Below are 17629 nucleotides of genomic sequence, written 5' to 3'. Positions count from 1 at the left end.
TCAGTTTGCAATATGCTGACAAAGATTTTATATTCCATGGGTTGAATGTAACTTGGTGAATGTAAAAGTGCAAGGAAAGCCACACATTTCTTTGTGTTCACTAGTATGCATGGCACATTCCCCCCAAAAACTGTCATATTACCAATAATATCTGTGATAACATGGGGTTCCCTCAGATACAGCGGCTGAAAATAGTTACAGGCGACTGTCCCTATTTGGCTCCTAACTAGGGTGTGAATATTTCACTTATGATGCACAGTCATTTTCATCTACAGTTCTGCATCTCTGCAAGTTGAGAGGTAAATAACTGGGTATTTCTGAGTGCCAGTGACAGGGACACAAGTACATTTTACTGCATGAGATAAATGAGAACTGGAATTGTATTTTCTCAGGCAACCAAAATGATTTTGGGGAGGAGGGGAAAGGAAGGAAGAGCGGAAAGCTGTTGGAGAATTGGGAGGTGTCCACAATCAATTTAAACAGCAACAAAGAGTCATGTGGCATCGTATAGACTAACAGATGTACTGAAGCATAAGCTTTCATGGGTAAATACCCGCTTCGTCAGACGCGTTAATCAATTTAATATTCTTCACTGTTCATGGGTCACTACCAAATTAAAAATCACACTTCTGTCTGATTTTTTTTTAACCTACTACTGTTGCAAGTAGTAAGATACTACTCCTGGAAATTTTATATATAACATATAGAATATATGTATTTGCATTATGCATTTGACAGCATTTTGAGCATAGTCATTTTCACTACTTCCCTGTACAGTCAATTAGTTAGAAAGTTTTCCCTCCACACAGCAACCGGAGAGAGAAAAACATTTTGCAGAAGCAAAAAGGAAGGTTAAAGACAAGTACCTGAGATTAGTTTTTTGCACTTTGTTAAATTAATTAGGTTTGAAGATGACAATGTTTACTTACTGACTTTAATATGGCGCATCTATAGGTGGGAGGGTGACTGCGTATGTAGCCATGTGATCAAGTGCCTAGTTTGCCTGCCTCTGTGATCAGCAATTACACTGCTTTAATGGTATAGCTTTAACATTCCATTCTCACCAATTTTGGAAAAGCAGGATTTGTATCAATTAGGCAGTGGACTAAAATCTTCTCTTATTTCCAACACCATTGCCCTATTCGGAGATCAGCTTGGGCCATGGCACATGCATTCTGCGGACTGCAAAAATCTCTTATTTTCAGCATGCGAAGAAGTTACATTTCTGCATCAGAATCAAGATAGGTAAACTTATCTGTTGCTTCACTAGCATTGACCCTATGGAAGTCACTCAAGGATATGGATCTTAGTGGTACATGTATATCTGACTGATAACCATTTTGTGTGCTCTTAGTACTGATCTCTGTGGGAACTCAGCTAGATCACTAATTATTTCTCTCTTCTTTTGCCTTGCTAACCAATGTTGCATACATAGACATCATTATTTCAAATTCCCTGTAGATTTTATATATAAATATTTTATATTGACAGACAACAGAAAAGTCTTATTAAAATCTATATAACTATGTCTGATGCATCTCTGTTGCCCATTAACCTTGAAACTTCATCAAAGAAAGCTACCACCTTTGTTTGACATGAGTTTTACAATATTCTTTATGATCCCAGGCTAACTGTTATTCATTAAGCTGTTTTCTTCCAAATGATTACATATTGATTGCTTTATTATTTATATATTACTTAATACTTAGTAATGGCATGACACCAGTTATTTATATCATGTTCTTACTGCAATACATCGCTACCTTGATATAACATCACCCAATATAACATGAATTTGCATATAATGCGGTAAAGCAGTGCTCCGGGGGGGCTGGGCTGTGCACTCTGGTGGATCAAAGCAAGTTCAACATAACACGGTTTCACCTATAATGTGGTAAGATTTTTTGGCTCCCAAGGACAGTGTTATATTGAGGTAGAGGTGTATTTCCCATCATCTCATTTTGTACAGAGTTTGCTACAGACATAAATTAAAATATCCTCAGGTAAGAGACCATATCTATACCTAGACTGAAGACAAAGGTATGAAAACCAACTTATACAGAGATCTCCTATGTATCAGAAGTGAGAAGAATGGGGTGTTTTCTGAGTTATACACAACAAATAAAATGCATCTTATTGACTTGGAAATATTTTTCCAAAACGTTGTTTCCAATATACTTTTCCCCAATCTAGAAATCAGGAACTCTCAGTTTCAATATTAACATTTAGACTGATTAATTAATCAGAATAAAAACTGAATGTCCAAATCTAATCCCCATGATATCCAAGGGTATTTTCCTAGCAAGAGCGAGCTATACATGACCAGCTTCTGTTCCATGCCTTGTAATTCAGCTTTCAAAACACTGTGAAGACTTTCATATACTCCATGATTCTACCCCTTGCCAGTTTCAAATATGTCTAACATTTTCTGAAACAGTAAAGAATTATTCCTCACCCTTCAGTGGTTCTTTGAGATGATATAGTCAATGTGGATCCCAACTTAGGCACGCATGCACCTCAGGAGAACAAGATCATATTCTGAGTAGCGTTGGCAATTGGGGCCACACGCAAATGCACCCTGTGCCTCTTCATGCTCCTGTACAAGGGCATGAAGTACAGAGTAGCTGTGACCCTCCCTTGGTTCTTTCAAAATTCAAAGCCCATGTCAGCTGAAAAGTGGAGCCAGAGGGCAGATTGTGGGATCCACACTGCCTGTCTTGAAGTACTATAGGTAGTGTAAGATAAGTAACTGTTCATTCTCCTTTAAGTACATGTTAGAGTGGGTCCCACTTTAGGTGAATGGCAAGCAGTATCCTCTCAGATGGGAATGAGAAGGTCAAACTGTACTATCTGAACTATGATTGTAGTTCTGCTCTCCTGGCTGTGGCATCTCACCTGGCAGGTAAGCCTAAACCATAGTGCTTAAAAAAAGTCAATGGATTACTCCACATTGCCGCCTTACAGATTTCTGATACTGGCACATTCCTGAAGCAAGCAAAGGATGTTGCTTGCTCTCAGATGCAGTCAGCCTTGGATTCATGGCAGAGGTATATATGCCAGCTGGTAACACAGGGAAAGACATAGTTATCCCTTTTGGTATTCTTTGTGAGGAGATGGCCTGGCTTTTAGAATGTCCGGGTATGACTAGAAAGAGATGGGATGAGAAGTCTGAATGTTTTGGTACTATCAATAACAAATCAAAACCCTGGAAACAGTGAGTATGTGTCATTTCTTTTCTCCCAATGCCAAGTCTGATTTTGGGAAGAAGACAGGTAGATTGACTTTGTAAGTGGGAAGTCTGAAACCATCTTGGGAATGAACTTCAGGGGAGGTCTCAGCATTACCTTGTCCCTAAGAAACATCATGTAGCGGGGTTCGGACATACGTACCTGAAGTTCATTCACTCTCCTAACTGAAGTGACAGCCACCAGGAAGACAGAGTACAGATTGAGGAGGGGAAGGGAACATTCTAAAAGGCTCAAGTAGTTCCATAAGGCTCAGGAGGACTGAACTGAGGTTTCACACAGGAGCAGGTTCTCTGCCCAGTAGGAAGGTGTGTAAGAGTCCCCTGAGAAATTTCAATACTGTGGAATGAGAAAAGATGGACAGTACAGGTGGGTGCAAGCTGTAATCACTGCAAGGTAGACTTCAGTAGAGCTGAACTTAAGTCCAGCCTGCTTCAAGAGTAAAAGGCATGGGCTAAGTGAGCCCATGTTAGTATCTGTTGCGTGCCTGGATGCTCTGCAAGGACGAGGCCCACACACACAGGTGAATTAATTGACTTTAATGAAGGTTAAGTGACACACCCGCAATGGGGGCTCCACACATTGCTGCCACTGGCTTGGGGAGTCCAACGTCCGAACAGCTCGGTCAGGTGCGAAGTCCAACGCGCAAGCTCTAGCCCATAGCAATTATAGCATCATGCTAATAGCATGCAAAGCAGCCTCTACATATGCAATTGGGGACTTTCCAACAGAAATGGCTGCCTCCCCTGGCCTCGGGCCAGGGACTTTCTGCAGTTCCCCAAAACACCGGGGCTTCCCACACAGGGCAGTTCTAACCGGTTAGAAGCAGCAGCTGCTAGCAACTTCTGTCCGCTAATAACCTCTCCTTGAGAAAGCGCAGGCCCTAGCTAAACCGTAACAATGTCTTCCGGGGTCCCCTACAGTATCTATATCAAGAACCTCTTCCATTTAGATGAAGTCATCCATCTGGCAGCTATTTTCATTCTCTGAACTACAATTTCTTGGATGATGGCGTGCAGTTCTACCGGAGGTACTTAACTAGCAAACCGCCATGCGGTCAGGGGTAGCTACTCTGAGATGGATCTGAAGTATCTAGTCATGAAGCTGTATGAGATCGGGTCCAGACAGTCTGGGAGCTAGGCCATAAGCTGAAAGAACATTTGTAAGAGATCAGTCAGCTAAAACTGCCTCTGCCAATATGGGGTAATGACTATGGCCTTGTCTCTCCTGATCTGGGTGATGACCATGGAACCAGGGGAATAAGTGAGAAGGCCTTTTTTCCACTCAAGGAGGAAGGTATCTATCTGGTAATGATCCTGAGCTCAGTTCAGTTCACATCAAGAGCAAATGTTCTGACATTTGGCTTTGTCCTTGGTGGAAAACAAGTCTAACAAGCAGAATCCCCAAGGATGGAATATCTCCACTACAGATATGTGCAGGGACCATTCATGGTTGGTCACAGATTGTCTGCTCAGGAGGTCTGATGGATTGTTGCTGACTCCCAGGAAGTGAAGGGCTACCCAGAATCACTGACCAAGCCCAAAACACAATGGTCTCCAGACATAAGAGAGAGGAGCAAGAAGCAGGTGCCTCCTTGTTTGTTTATATAATGCACAGATTTTGTGTTGTCTTGGAACCTAATTTTGAAGGATAGGTAGGAATGCCACACAGGTTTATCTGAGAGCCCTGAGTTCCAGGACATTCAAATGTACCTCTGCTTCTGGATTTAAGTCACTCTCAGACAGTAGTGGGGAAGTATCCCTGCTCAACACGGTGGAGAAGGCTTAGTCTGGTGACTGTGATGAGGAGTAGTATTCCTCGAATGGCAATGCAGAAGTGTCATGTCTCCGCCCTGGTTCTGAAGCCTGGTGCCACAGAACCATGAATAACGTCCCGGAAGGGAGCCTCAACGGTTCTGTGAGGCATAGCAACCTCAGAGCCCTCCATTCAAGGAAGGAATTGCCCATGTCTGGGATGGCCTGTGAGTACTGGGTTTGAAATTAGCATAATAAGTCCAGTGTTTTATATTGTGCCTCTCTTCCAGGGGTCTCAGTGTTCTCTAAACATTAACTAATTAAGTGTTTTGCCAATTGCTAATGTATATGTATGAGGCTGCTTGGAGAGGGAGCTGTCTAGCTTCTTGAATTTTACACATCTTTCTGTTAAAATTAGTCTTACTACGCAAGATAGAATGGACTTGTTCAAATTTATAGATGCTGCATCTCTATAACTGTCTTAGTTTGAAGCAATTAATCTCCACTAGTAACAACATCATCCATTATCTTCAACTATATCTTCACTTGATCTTTCTGTTAAGCCACCATACAAATATATTTTATGTCCTGCAGGCATATCTCAAGTTTTTGATATGTCCTCCTAGGCATTGTTTGCCTTACACATATTCTTAGTATCTCTCCCCCAGATCTAAGCTTCCTGAATTAAACACTTCATTAACGTTGGTGTGTTTTTTCACTCAGTACAACACACACACAAAAATTGAGGTAGTTTAGCTTATCGAGTTTAGCATTCAGAAAACTCTTCATCATCTGCATAATAATTGTGCCCATAAGACCTAAAAATTCAAAAACACACAAGAGCTGTTTAATGCAACTGCGCTCCCCACAAGACAAGAAAATGGGAACAGCTGTCCAGTATGCTTTGAGAAGAAAAATCAGTTTGTTTAACATGCCAAATTTTTATTGTATCCAGCCTTTGTGAGGTCATATGTAGATAAGCATACTAACTAGAGATGGTTAATCAATGCAAAAACATATGCATACATTTATTTTACTAAGAAAAACACTGTGTTTAGCTTATCTGGTTAATATTATCTGATCATCTACAAAGCTGGTCAAATGATGAAAAAGTTATTTGTTGATACATTTTATCCAGGGACTAACAAGAAAAATGTCCTTAAGTATATTATCTGTGAATATACTCTGTCCAGCCCTATGATTAACATCTCTAATACTGCTTCCTGAGATTAAAAGAACAGAGAAGGGAAAAGGCCTAATTTTCCCCTCAAATTGAAATCTTTCCATAATCTAATCCAGAAGATACTATCCAGTTGTTTATAAGAAAATTTCAATCAAGGCATCTCAAAATTCTATTAAAAAATTGCTGCATTTCATATTTACAGAAACTGACTCAAAGATATATTCTTCTCACATGATCCGAAATGGATACTGTGCTTGCAGAAAACAGTCTTTCAACAACAGAAGAAAAGAATAGTTTCAGCAGATGGCTGACTTTAAACAGGAGCTGGTCAGGGACAACTGGTGTTAAAGGAAGGTATGCCTTCAAACTAAGGGCTTGGCTACACTGGAGAGTTGCAGCGCTGGTGGTGGCTTTACAGCGCTGCAACTCACTCACCGTCCACACTTGCAAGGCACATACAGTGCTCTATCTCCCTGGCTACAGCGCTCTTTGTACTCCACCTCAACCTGGGGAATAACGACTATAGCGCTGCTGATGCACTGCTGCTCCGCCAGAGTGGCCACCAAAAGCGCTGTTATTGGCCTCCAGAGGTATTCGGAGGTATCCCAGAATGCCTGCTCAGCCACTCTGCTCATCAGTTCGAACTCTATTGCCCTGGCCTCAGGTGACCAAGCATCAGAACCGCCCTTTAAATGCCCCGGGAATTTTAAAAATCCCCTTCCTGTTTGCTCAGCCAGGTGTAGAGTGCAATCAGTGAATCTTTCCAGGTGACCACGGCTCCACATGGCAAACGAGCCCCAGCATGGAGCAATGGCGAGTTGCTGGACCTCATCAGTGTTTGGGAGGAGGAAGCTGTGCAGTCCCAGCTGCGCTCCAGCTGTAGGAATTACGATACCTTGGGCAGGTATCAAGGGCCACGCTGGAAAGGGGCCATGACCGGGACACGCTGCAGTGCAGGGTTAAAGTGAAGGAGCTGCGGAGTGCCTACTGCAAAGCCCGTGAGGGAAACTGCCGCTCCGGCGCTGCCCCCACGACCTGCCGTTGTTACAAAGAGCTGGACGCGATACTTGGGGGAGACCCCATCTCCACTCCGAGGACCACGTTGGATACTTCAGAGCTGGGGGAGGAGGAGGAAAGCGAGAGTGAGGGTACTGAGGTGGGGGGAGACACCCCGGAGTTCCAGGAGGCATGCAGCCAGGAGCTCTTCTCAAGCCAGGAGGAGGGTAGCCAGTCGCAGCAGCCGTTACTTGGGGGAGGACAAACAGAGGAGCGAGTTCCCAGTAAGAGGCTTTTATTTTCAGGATTGAAATTTTTCGGGAGAGGAGGGAGGGTTAGGGCTGCATGCATGCATGCCTCGATGAGGAACAGCGCATTGATGTGGTCTATCAAGTCACGGTAATCGGCCTCTGTAATCTCTTCAAAAGTTTCAGCAAGAACGTGGGCAATGCGCTTGCGCAGGTTTCTTGGGAGAGCCACTGTGGTCCTTATCCCAATCAGGCTAATGCGTCCGCGCCACTGTGCCACGAGGGGTGAGGGGGACCATTGCAAGACACAGGCAAGCTCCATAGGGGCCAGGGCGGAATCCACATTGCAAGAGAAGACCCTCCCGTGCTTCCCAGGTGACCCGCAGCAGCGAGATATCTTCCAGGATAAACTCCTGTGGAAAATGTTGGGATAGTGTTCAGTGTAGGTGTCCCCTGCAGTTGTTTGCTTTCCCCAACACACAGAAACCCCGAGGACAGTACAGCCCTGAAATAATCAGTCCCCCTTACTCACCATTTCGGGGCTCCCGTGGGTTATGTGCACTCTCTTTGGGATGGGGAAATGATGCTATTGTGAAGACTGTTACCCTCCTTAACTGCGGGGGAATAACTGTCTGGTATAAACAATGCTGTCTCTGTTAAGTGTTGCATTTTTGCCTTTACAGATGCAACCTTGAGATCTCGGCTGCCCGTGTTATCAATGACTGACAGACTACAAAACCTCCGGAAAAAGCCAAGACAACATGCTGCAAGCAGTTATACAGCACTCTGTCACAGAGAATCAAAAAGTGCAGGACTGGAGGGAAATAGAAAGCAGGATCTGCCAGAGAAATGCAGCGGACAGGAAGAAAAGCACGAAGCAGCTGATAAGCATCCTGGAGCACCAAACAGACTCTATTCAGGCGCTCGTAGCCATGCAGGCGGAGCACTACTGCGCCCGCGCCCCCCCCTCCCCGCCGCCCTTGTCCCAAAGCTCTTTCCCTTGTGTCCCCATGTCAGCTCAAAACCTCCTTCCCCAGCATCCAGATTCTTACCACCACCACCAGCTGCCTCCAACACCTGTACGTTCGCCAGGCAGCCCTGAGAACTACGACCCTTACCCTCTGCACTCAGTCCCCCTCACCATGCAGTATAGCCATCCTGAGGTGCAGCAGTCATTGCACAGCACTCCAGACAGGACATATTCAAACCTATAATTGAACAGTTCCCCAACCCACCCCCCTGCCCTTTTAGGTTCCCAAAAACTTGTGTGTCTGTCAATAAAGTTATTTTCTTTTCAATAAATGAATTCTTGGCTTTGAAAACACTCTTTATTATTGGAGAAAGTCAAAGATACCTTAGCCTAGGAAAGAAACAGGCACTGCAAATCAGCTTAGCAAACACAGATTCCTATTAACATTGTAACCACTGCACTTCACTCCCGTGCAAGGCACCAAACATTACTGTTGGTTTTCAGCCTCAAATTCCTCCCTCAAGGCATCCCTAATCCTTGCAGGCCTATGCTGGGCCTCTCTAGTAGCCCTGCTCTCTGACTGTGAAATTCAGCCTCCAGGTGTTGAACCTCGGAGGTCCATGCCTGACTGACTCTTTTACCCTTCCCTTCACAAATATTATGGAGGGTATAGCACACGGTTATAACCGCGGGGATGTTGCTTTCCCCCAAGTCCAGCTTCCCATACAGAGATCGCCAGAGCCCTTTTAAATGGCCAAAAGCACACTCCACAGACATTTAGCACCGGCTCAGCCTGTAGTTGAACCGTTCCTTGCTGCTGTCAAGGCTCCCTGCGTACGGTTTCATGAGCCACAGCATTAACGGGTAAGCGGGGTCTCCAAGGATCACAATGGGCATTTCAATGTCCCCTACTGTGATCTTCCGGTCTGGGAAAAAAGTCCCTGCCTGCAGCTTCCTGAACAGGCCAGTGTTCCGAAAGATGTGTGCATCATGCACCTTTCCAGGCCAGCCTGTGTTAATGTCAATGAAACGCCCACGGTGATCCACAAGCGCCTGGAGAACCATGGAGAAATACCCCTTCCGATTAACGTACTCTGATGCTAGATGGGGTGGTGCCAGAACAGGAATACGCGTCCCATCTATTGCCCTCCACAGTTAGGGAACGCCATTTGTGCAAAGCCATCCACAATGTCCTGCACGTTCCCCAGAGTCATGGTTCTTCTTAGCAGGATGCGATTAATGGCCCTGCAAACTTGCATCAACACAATTCCAACGGTTGCCTTTCCCACTCCAAACTGGTTCCCGACTGATCGGTAGCTGTCTGGAGTTGCCAGCTTCCAGATTGCAATAGCCACCTGCTTCTCCACTGGCAGGGCAGCTCTCAATCTCGTGTCCTTACACCGCAAGGTGGGGGCGAGCTCAGCACACAGTCCCATGAAAGTGGCTTTTCTCATCCGAAAGTTCTGCAGCCACTGCTCTTCATCTCAGACTTCCATGACAATGTGATCCCACCACTCAGTGCTTGTTTCCCGAGCCCAAAAGCAGCGTTCCACGGTGCTGAGAATGTCCATGAATGCCACAAGCAATTTCATGTTGTACGCATTACGCAACTCACTATCATCATCGGACTCCCCACTGTCACTTTGGGACTTAAGGAATAGCTCAACTGCCAAACGTGATGTGATGGAGAGACTCGTCAGCATACTCCTCAGCAGTTCGGGGTCCATTTCCCACAGAAATCACGCTGCACAGAAACCGTTGAAAGAGGCAAGATGGCACCAAACGTGGACGGAAAAACAGGGATTGCTGGGATGTGAAGTGATGCATCACGGGGCGTTGGGACAGGAAACAGAATGATCTGCACCCTCCGCCCCCTTCCCACAACCAACGGTGCTAGAATGGGAAAGGTGCTTTGTGGGATAGCTGCCCATAATGTACCACTCCCAACACCACTGAAAATGCTGCAAATCTGGCCACACTGCAGCGCTGGTAGCTGTCAGTGTGGCCACACTGCAGCACTTTCCGTATAGAGTTGTACAAAGACAGCTTTAAATCCCAGCGCTGCACACCTGCAAGTGTAGCCAAACCCTAAGAGTTGACAGAAAGCCAGCAGGTGCTGAAATGCACTCTAACGCTAAAGGCTACTGTGCATGAAATGAGAGGCCAAAGAAAGGAAATAATTAAGAGCTGAAGGGCAATTTAAAGAAGACATTCAGGAACTAGATGAAGCCATAATGGGACCACACAAAATGAACCTAATAGCCACAGCACAGCCATACCAATTGGAATAAAATGTTCAGCTGTCTTTATGGTAATGTCACAAGTTTAAAAGCCCAGATGGGTGAGGTTTGTGCATAAGAAATCAAATACTGTCATTATTTTCAAGACTTCATGTAACACCAATTAATGAGATACAGAAATTCCTGGTGTACAGGTTAGGACATGAGAGAATGTCATTTTTAATGAAGTACGCCATTCAGCATAAATTCATAGACTCTAGGACTCGAAGGGACCTCGAGAGGTCATCAAGTCCAGCCCCTGCCCTCATGGCAGGACCAAATACTGTCTAGACCATCCCTGATAGACATTTATCTAACCTACTCTTAAATATCTCCAGAGATGGAGATTCCACAACCTCCCTAGGCAATCTATTCCAGTGTTTAACCACCCTGACAGTTAGGAACTTTTTCCTAATGTCCAACCTAAACCTCCCTTGCCGCAGTTTAAGCCCATTGCTTCTTGTTCTATCCTTAGAGGCTAAGATGAACAAGTATTCTCCCACCTCCTTATGACACCCTTTTAGATACCTGAAAACTGCTATCATGTCCCCTCTCAGTCTTCTCTTTTCCAAACTAAACAAACCCAAATTTTTTCAGCCTTCCTTCATAGGTCATGTTCTCAAGACCTTTAATCATTCTTGTTGCTCTTCTCTGGACCCTCTCTAATTTCTCCACATCTTTCTTAAAATGCGGTGCCCAGAACTGGATACAATACTCCAGCTGAGGCCTGACCAGCTCGTGTCTTGCTCACAACACACCTGTTAATGCATCCCAGAATCACGTTTGTTTTTCTTGCAACAGCATCACACTGTTCACTCATATTTAGCTTGTGGTCCACTATAACCCCTAGATCCCTTTCCGTCGTACTCCTTCCTAGACAGTCTCTTCCCATTCTGTATGTGTGAAACTGATTGTTTCTTCCTCAGTGGAGCACTCTGCATTTGTCTTTATTAAACTTCATCCTGCTTACCTCAGACCATTTCTCCAATTTGTCCAGATCATTTTGAATTTTGACCCTATCCTCCAAAGCAGTTGCAATCCCTCCCAGTTCGGTATCGTCTGCAAACTTAGTAAGTGTATTTTCTATGCCAATATCTAAGTCATTGATGAAGATATTGAACAGAGCCGGTCCCAAAACAGACCCCTGCGGAACCCCACTCATTATACCTTTCCAGCAGGATTGAGAACCATTAATAACTACTTTCTGAGTACAGTTATCCAGTCAGTTATGCACCCACTTTATAGTAGCCTCATCTAAGTTGTATTTGCCTAGTTTATCAATAAGAATATCATGCGAGCCCGTATCAAATGCCTTACTAAAGTCTAGGTACACCACATCCACCGCTTCTCCCTTATCCACAAGACTTGATATCCTATCAAAGAAAGCTATCAGATTAGTCTGACATGATTTGTTCTTTACAAATCCATGCTGGCTATTCTCTATCACCTTACCACCTTCCAAGTGTTTGCAGATGATTTCCTTAATTACTTGCTCCATTATCTTCCCTGGCACAGAAGTTAAACTAACTGGTCTGTAGTTTCCTGGGTTGTTTTTATTTCCCTTTTTGTAGAGGGCACTATGTTTGCCCTTTTCCAGTCTTCTGGAATCTCTCCTGTCTCCTATGATTTTCCAACGATAATAGCTAGAGGCTCAGATACCTCCTGTTAGCTCCTTGAGTATTCTAGGATGCATTTCATCAGGCCCTGGTGACTTGCAGGCATCTAACTTTTCTAAAAGATTTTTAACTTGATTTTTTTAAATTTTCTCTTCTAAACCTACCCCCTGGCCATTAGCATTCACTAAGTTAGGCATTCCTTCAGACGTCTCAGTGAAGACCGAAACAAAGAAGTCATTAAGCATCTCTGCCATTTCCAAGTTTCCTGTTACTATTTCTCTCTCCTCACTGAGCAGTGGGCCTACCCTGTCTTTGGTCTTCCTCTTGCTTCTAACGTATTGATAAAAAGTCTTCTTGTTTCTCTTTATTCCCATAGCTAGTTTGAGCTCATTTTGTGCCTTTGCACAATCAGGGAATTGTGAAGGAAAATCAGCATGTATAGGCATTGCATGCAATAAAAATGCAAATAGTGTGTTATACTACCCTACAGGCTTTCAAATCAGAAGAGTAATAAATAATATTACTAATCTAAATAATGTCACTAATGGGCCAAATCTTGAGATCCTGACTCAGTTTTTATTCAGACTTTACAGAGTAAAACTACTTCAAGATGTGTCCCACAAAGAATATGAATGTTGCAAAACTTATCAAAACAATAATGATTGACTTTAATCAAGCCATTATTTATAGTTCATATCTAAAATGACCAATTTTGGAATAGCTCATTTTGGAGCACAGTAAAAAGGGTGTTCTTGACTTCATCTTGGACGGAATCTAAGAAATGGTTCAGGAGGCTGAGCGTGAGACAGCCACTGGGCACCACTGACCACAGGGCAATCAAGTTGAAAATCTTAATGGAACTAGCTACCAAAGAGAAATGAATGGTGATGAATTTCAAAATGACAAGCTCTTTTGTCTATGAATTTCTTATTTTAAAACTAAGCCAAAATAGATGCAAAGTATAACAGCATAAAATATAGTATAAATGTAGTGCATCACTCATAAAATAAACAATAGAAACTGAAAGTAAAACGACTGTGCTCCCATATATATCTTTATTTGTACATTATATGAAAATTGGGAATGCAGTCAATATGAGTAACAAGGGAAACTATGTTTTATAAGAAACAGGCACTCTATTTGTTCTATTTTGAAAGTGTAGTTAATGACAAAACAATAAAACATTTGAACAAATATTATTATTCAGATCAAATCCTCACAGTTTCTGTGAAGGTAAATCAAGCTTCTCTAACCACTTAGACTTCTTTGAAAGAGTTAAAAATAATGGCTGAAGGGAGAACTCACTATATATAATGTACTTGGATTTCTAAACGCTTTGACAAGGTTCTTCACAAAACGCTATCAATACAAATAAGTAACAAAATGGTAGGGTGAAATCCTGTTATGGACTGAAAACTAATTCACAGGACAGAAAGGAAAGCCATGCATGTTTCTCACTGTGAAAAGAAAGCTGAGGTATCCCAGACATCAGCACTGACACCAGAGCTACTATCTACATTAATGATGTGAAGGAAGTAAACAATGAAGTGGTAAAATCTGCTCCTAACAGAAAGCAATTCATATTAGGAAAATTTGTGAAGGACTGATAAGACTCTAAGGGCTTGTCTACATCAGAAAGTTGCAGCGCTGGTGAGGGAGTTACAGCGCTGCAACTTAGGAGGTGTACACATCTGCAGGGCACCACCAGCGCTGCAACTCCCTGTTTGCAGCGCTGGCCGTACTCCCGTTTTGTCTCGGGTGTAGAGGATCCAGCGCTGGTGATCCAGCGCTGGTAATCAAGTGTAGACACTTACCAGCGCTTTTCTTGACCTCCGTGGAATAAGCAGGTATCTCAGCATACCTGAGGAAGCCTCTGGTAATCAAGCTGGTCTCCTTCCCCGGTTTGCTCTCGCGTTCCCCGAACCCCGAGCAAGCAGGTCTCCTTCCCCGCGGTTTGCAGGGGGGTTCGGGGAACACGAGAGCAAACCACGGCGAAGCTGGTCTCCTTTCCCGGTTTGCTCTCTCGTTCCCCGAACCCCCGAGCAAGCAGGTCTCCTTCCCCGCGGTTTGCTGGGTGGTTCCGGGAACGCGAGAGCAAACCGCGGCGAAGCTGGTCTCCTTCCCCGGCTTGCTCTCGCGTTCCCCGAACCCCGAGCAAGCAGGTCTCCTTCCCTGCGGTTTGCAGGGTGGTTCGGGGAACGCGAGAGCAAACCGCGGCGAAGCTGGTCTCCTTTCCCGGTTTGCTCTCGCGTTCCCCAACCCCCCTTGAAGCCGCCCAACAGCGCTGCAGTGTGGCCACATCTAACACCACTTGCAGCGCTGGTTGCTATAAGTGTGGCCACTCTGCAGGGCTGGCCCTATACAGCTGTACTAATACAGCTGTAACAACCAGCGCTGGAAAATTTTAGATGTAGACATGGCCTAAAAGGACCTGGTCACACTGGAGGATTGGGCAGCAAGGCAGCAGATGAAATTTAATTTAAATGCAAATTAACAAGTCTTGGAAATAAAAATCTAAATTACTCATAAAAACATATACCCATACAGGATATCATTAAACAGTTACAACCCAGACTCAGTGGGGACCACATCCTAAAACACATCTTTCTCAACTCCCTCTTTTGCAACCTTGCCAAGCTCATCAGAAGCAAACTCCCAACACATTAACTCTAAGTAGCACCAGGCCCTGCCACAACAGATGTAAAACCTGCAGACATTACCTCCAATGATCAATATCCTGCACAACACACCTTTTAAGATCCATGGGTCCTACACAAGCCTATCACAACATATGGTGTACCTCATCCAGTGCACTAAATGCCCCAGTAACAACTATGTGCGTGAAACCAGACAATTTCCTGAATTAACTCACCCAGAAAAATGAGAGAAAAATACCATATCACACATGGGCAAATACTTTTCACAAAATGATCACTCCATAACTGACTTCTCAGTCTTCACCCTCAAAGGAAACTACACAATTCATAACTTTGCTAGACACTAAAAATCAGAGGGCTTGTCTACATCACAAAGTTGCAGCGCTGGTGAGGGGGTTACAGCGCTGCAACTTAGGAGGTGTACACATCTGCAGGGCATCACCAGCGCTGCAACTCCCTGTTTGCAGCGCTGGCCGTACTCCCGTTTTGTCTCGGGTGTAGAGGATCCAGCGCTGGTGATCCAGCGCTGGTAATCAAGTGTAGACACTTACCAGCGCTTTTCTTGACCTCCGTGGAATAAGCAGGTATCGCAGCATACCTGAGGAAGCCTCTCTGGTAATCAAGCAGGTCTCCTTCCCCAGTTTGCTCTCGCGTTCCCCGAACCCCCGAGCAGGCAGGTCTCCTTCCCTGCGGTTTGCAGGGGGGTTCGGGGAACGTGAGAGCAAACCGCGGGGAAGCAGGTCTCCTTCCCTGGTTTGCTCTCACGTTCCCCGAACCCCGTGCAAGCAGGTCTCCTTCCCTGCGGTTTGCTCTCGCGTTCCCCGAACCCCCGTGCAAGGTCTCCTTCCCCGGTTTGCTCTCGCGTTCCCCGAACCCCAGTGCAAGCAGGTCTCCTTCCCTGCGGTTTGCAGGGGGGTTCGGGGAACGCGAGAGCAAACCACGGCGAAGCTGGTCTCCTTCCCCGGTTTGCTCTCGTGTTCCCCGAACCCCCGTGCAAGCAGGTCTCCTTCCCTGCGGTTTGCTCTCGCGTTCCCCGAACCCCCGTGCAAGCAGGTCTCCTTCCCTGCGGTTTGCAGGGGGGTTCGGGGAACGCGAGAGCAAACCGCGGGGAAGCAGGTCTCCTTCCCCGGTTTGCTCTCGCGTTCCCCGAACCCCCGTGCAAGCAGGTCTCCTTCCCTGCGGTTTGCAGGGGGGTTCGGGGAACGCGAGAGCAAACCGCAGGGAAGCAGGTCTCCTTCCCCGGTTTGCTCTCGCGTTCCCCGAACCCCCGTGCAAGCAGGTATCCTTCCCTACGGTTTGCAGGGGGGTTCGGGGAACGCGAGAGCAAACCGCGGGGAAGCAGGTCTCCTTCCCCGGTTTGCTCTCGCGTTCCCCGAACCCCCGTGCAAGCAGGTCTCCTTCCCTGCGGTTTGCTCTCGCGTTCCCCGAACCCCCCTTGAAGCCGCCCAACAGCGCTGCAGTGTGGCCACATCTAACACCACTTGCAGCGCTGGTTGCTGTAAGTGTGGCCACTCTGCAGCGCTGGCCCTATACAGCTGTACTAATACAGCTGTAACAACCAGCGCTGCAAAATTGTAGATGTAGACATACCCACAGGCTCAGTAAAGACACTGGATTTATGGGTCTTTACAACAATCTGTAATCCACTAACTCTCCTTTGTCCTAGGACTGCAGAAAGGTTAACTGCCTACTTCACCTTGAATGGTCTCATGCAACATGTTAACTTCTTATGCTTAATGATCTGTTCCACCTTGTATTTAGCAGTAACTCTCAGTACCTTTTGCAGAGTCTAAGCTCAAAAACAGAAGCTGAACCAATAAGATATTACCTCCATCACCTTGTGTCTCAGACAAACTGATAGTCTGAACTACCAGTGTTCTGATAGGAAAAGTGTCTAGTCATTGCATGTAGATCAGTACATGCAATGTACCTAATTACCTAAGCTGATTACCTAATTCATTGCAAAGATGCAAAAAGCAAATAAAAAGCTCGAATATATTTCAAAAGGATTTAAAAATACTGAAGACAATATTGTTGTATTACAGTATAAAATAATAATAATGCCTGGAGTATAGTGTTCAATTTGGTTACCTCATCTCAAGAATTAGGAAACACAGATTAAAAAGGTGCACAGAAGTGTAAGTAAAATGATTATCAGCTTCATGATGCAAGAGGATTTACGTATGTGAAGAGACTGCAAAAGCTGCAATAATTAAACCTTTAGTGGAGAAGAACTAAAAGGCTCCTCAGTCAAATACACAAAATAATGAAGCTGTAGAAACCATAAATCAGACTATTTTTCTTACTTTCTGCCATAATAAAATAGTAAACTGCAAACAAAATATACTTCTTCACACAGCTTGTAATCAACCTGTGCAACTTATTGCCAGGATGGGGAGATCATTGAGATAAAGACTGTAACAGGAGTTTTTTAATGAATAAGTAATCTTACCAATATTAACAGGTTCAGTTACTAAGATAATACAAGAAAAATCACGTCTTTGAGGCTTAAGATGATGGCTTTTATACCTCAGCAGGCTATATTTCTACAGAGCATTGTACAATCGGCCAAGTTCAGTGGGGATGCTTGTTGTCATCTGCTGTGTTAGGTACAAGCAATTCAAGATATCAGACGATACAGACCAACTGTCCGATTCTTTCTGGCAATCCCTATGTTCCTA

General features: G+C 44.8%; 1 protein-coding gene and 1 long non-coding RNA gene across 14 annotated transcripts in view; one reads left to right on the top strand and one right to left on the bottom strand.

The window, feature by feature from the left end:
- The window catches only part of DST (dystonin), a 452383-nt gene that overhangs the window by 360457 nt on the left and 74297 nt on the right, over positions 1–17629 (bottom strand). The gene's annotated exons all lie outside the window — the stretch shown is intronic.
- Positions 15306–16539, top strand: LOC127049807 (uncharacterized). Its single transcript, XR_007774064.1, has 3 exons — positions 15306–15575; positions 15787–16001; positions 16341–16539. It is a non-coding gene; the product is annotated as an uncharacterized LOC127049807 (long non-coding RNA).

The sequence above is a fragment of the Gopherus flavomarginatus genome, chromosome 4 (assembly GCF_025201925.1).
Source record: "Gopherus flavomarginatus isolate rGopFla2 chromosome 4, rGopFla2.mat.asm, whole genome shotgun sequence".
Taxonomy (NCBI): domain Eukaryota; kingdom Metazoa; phylum Chordata; order Testudines; family Testudinidae; genus Gopherus; species Gopherus flavomarginatus.
Note: the sequence above shows the minus strand (reverse complement) of the source record. Positions and strands in the feature narration are given on the sequence as shown.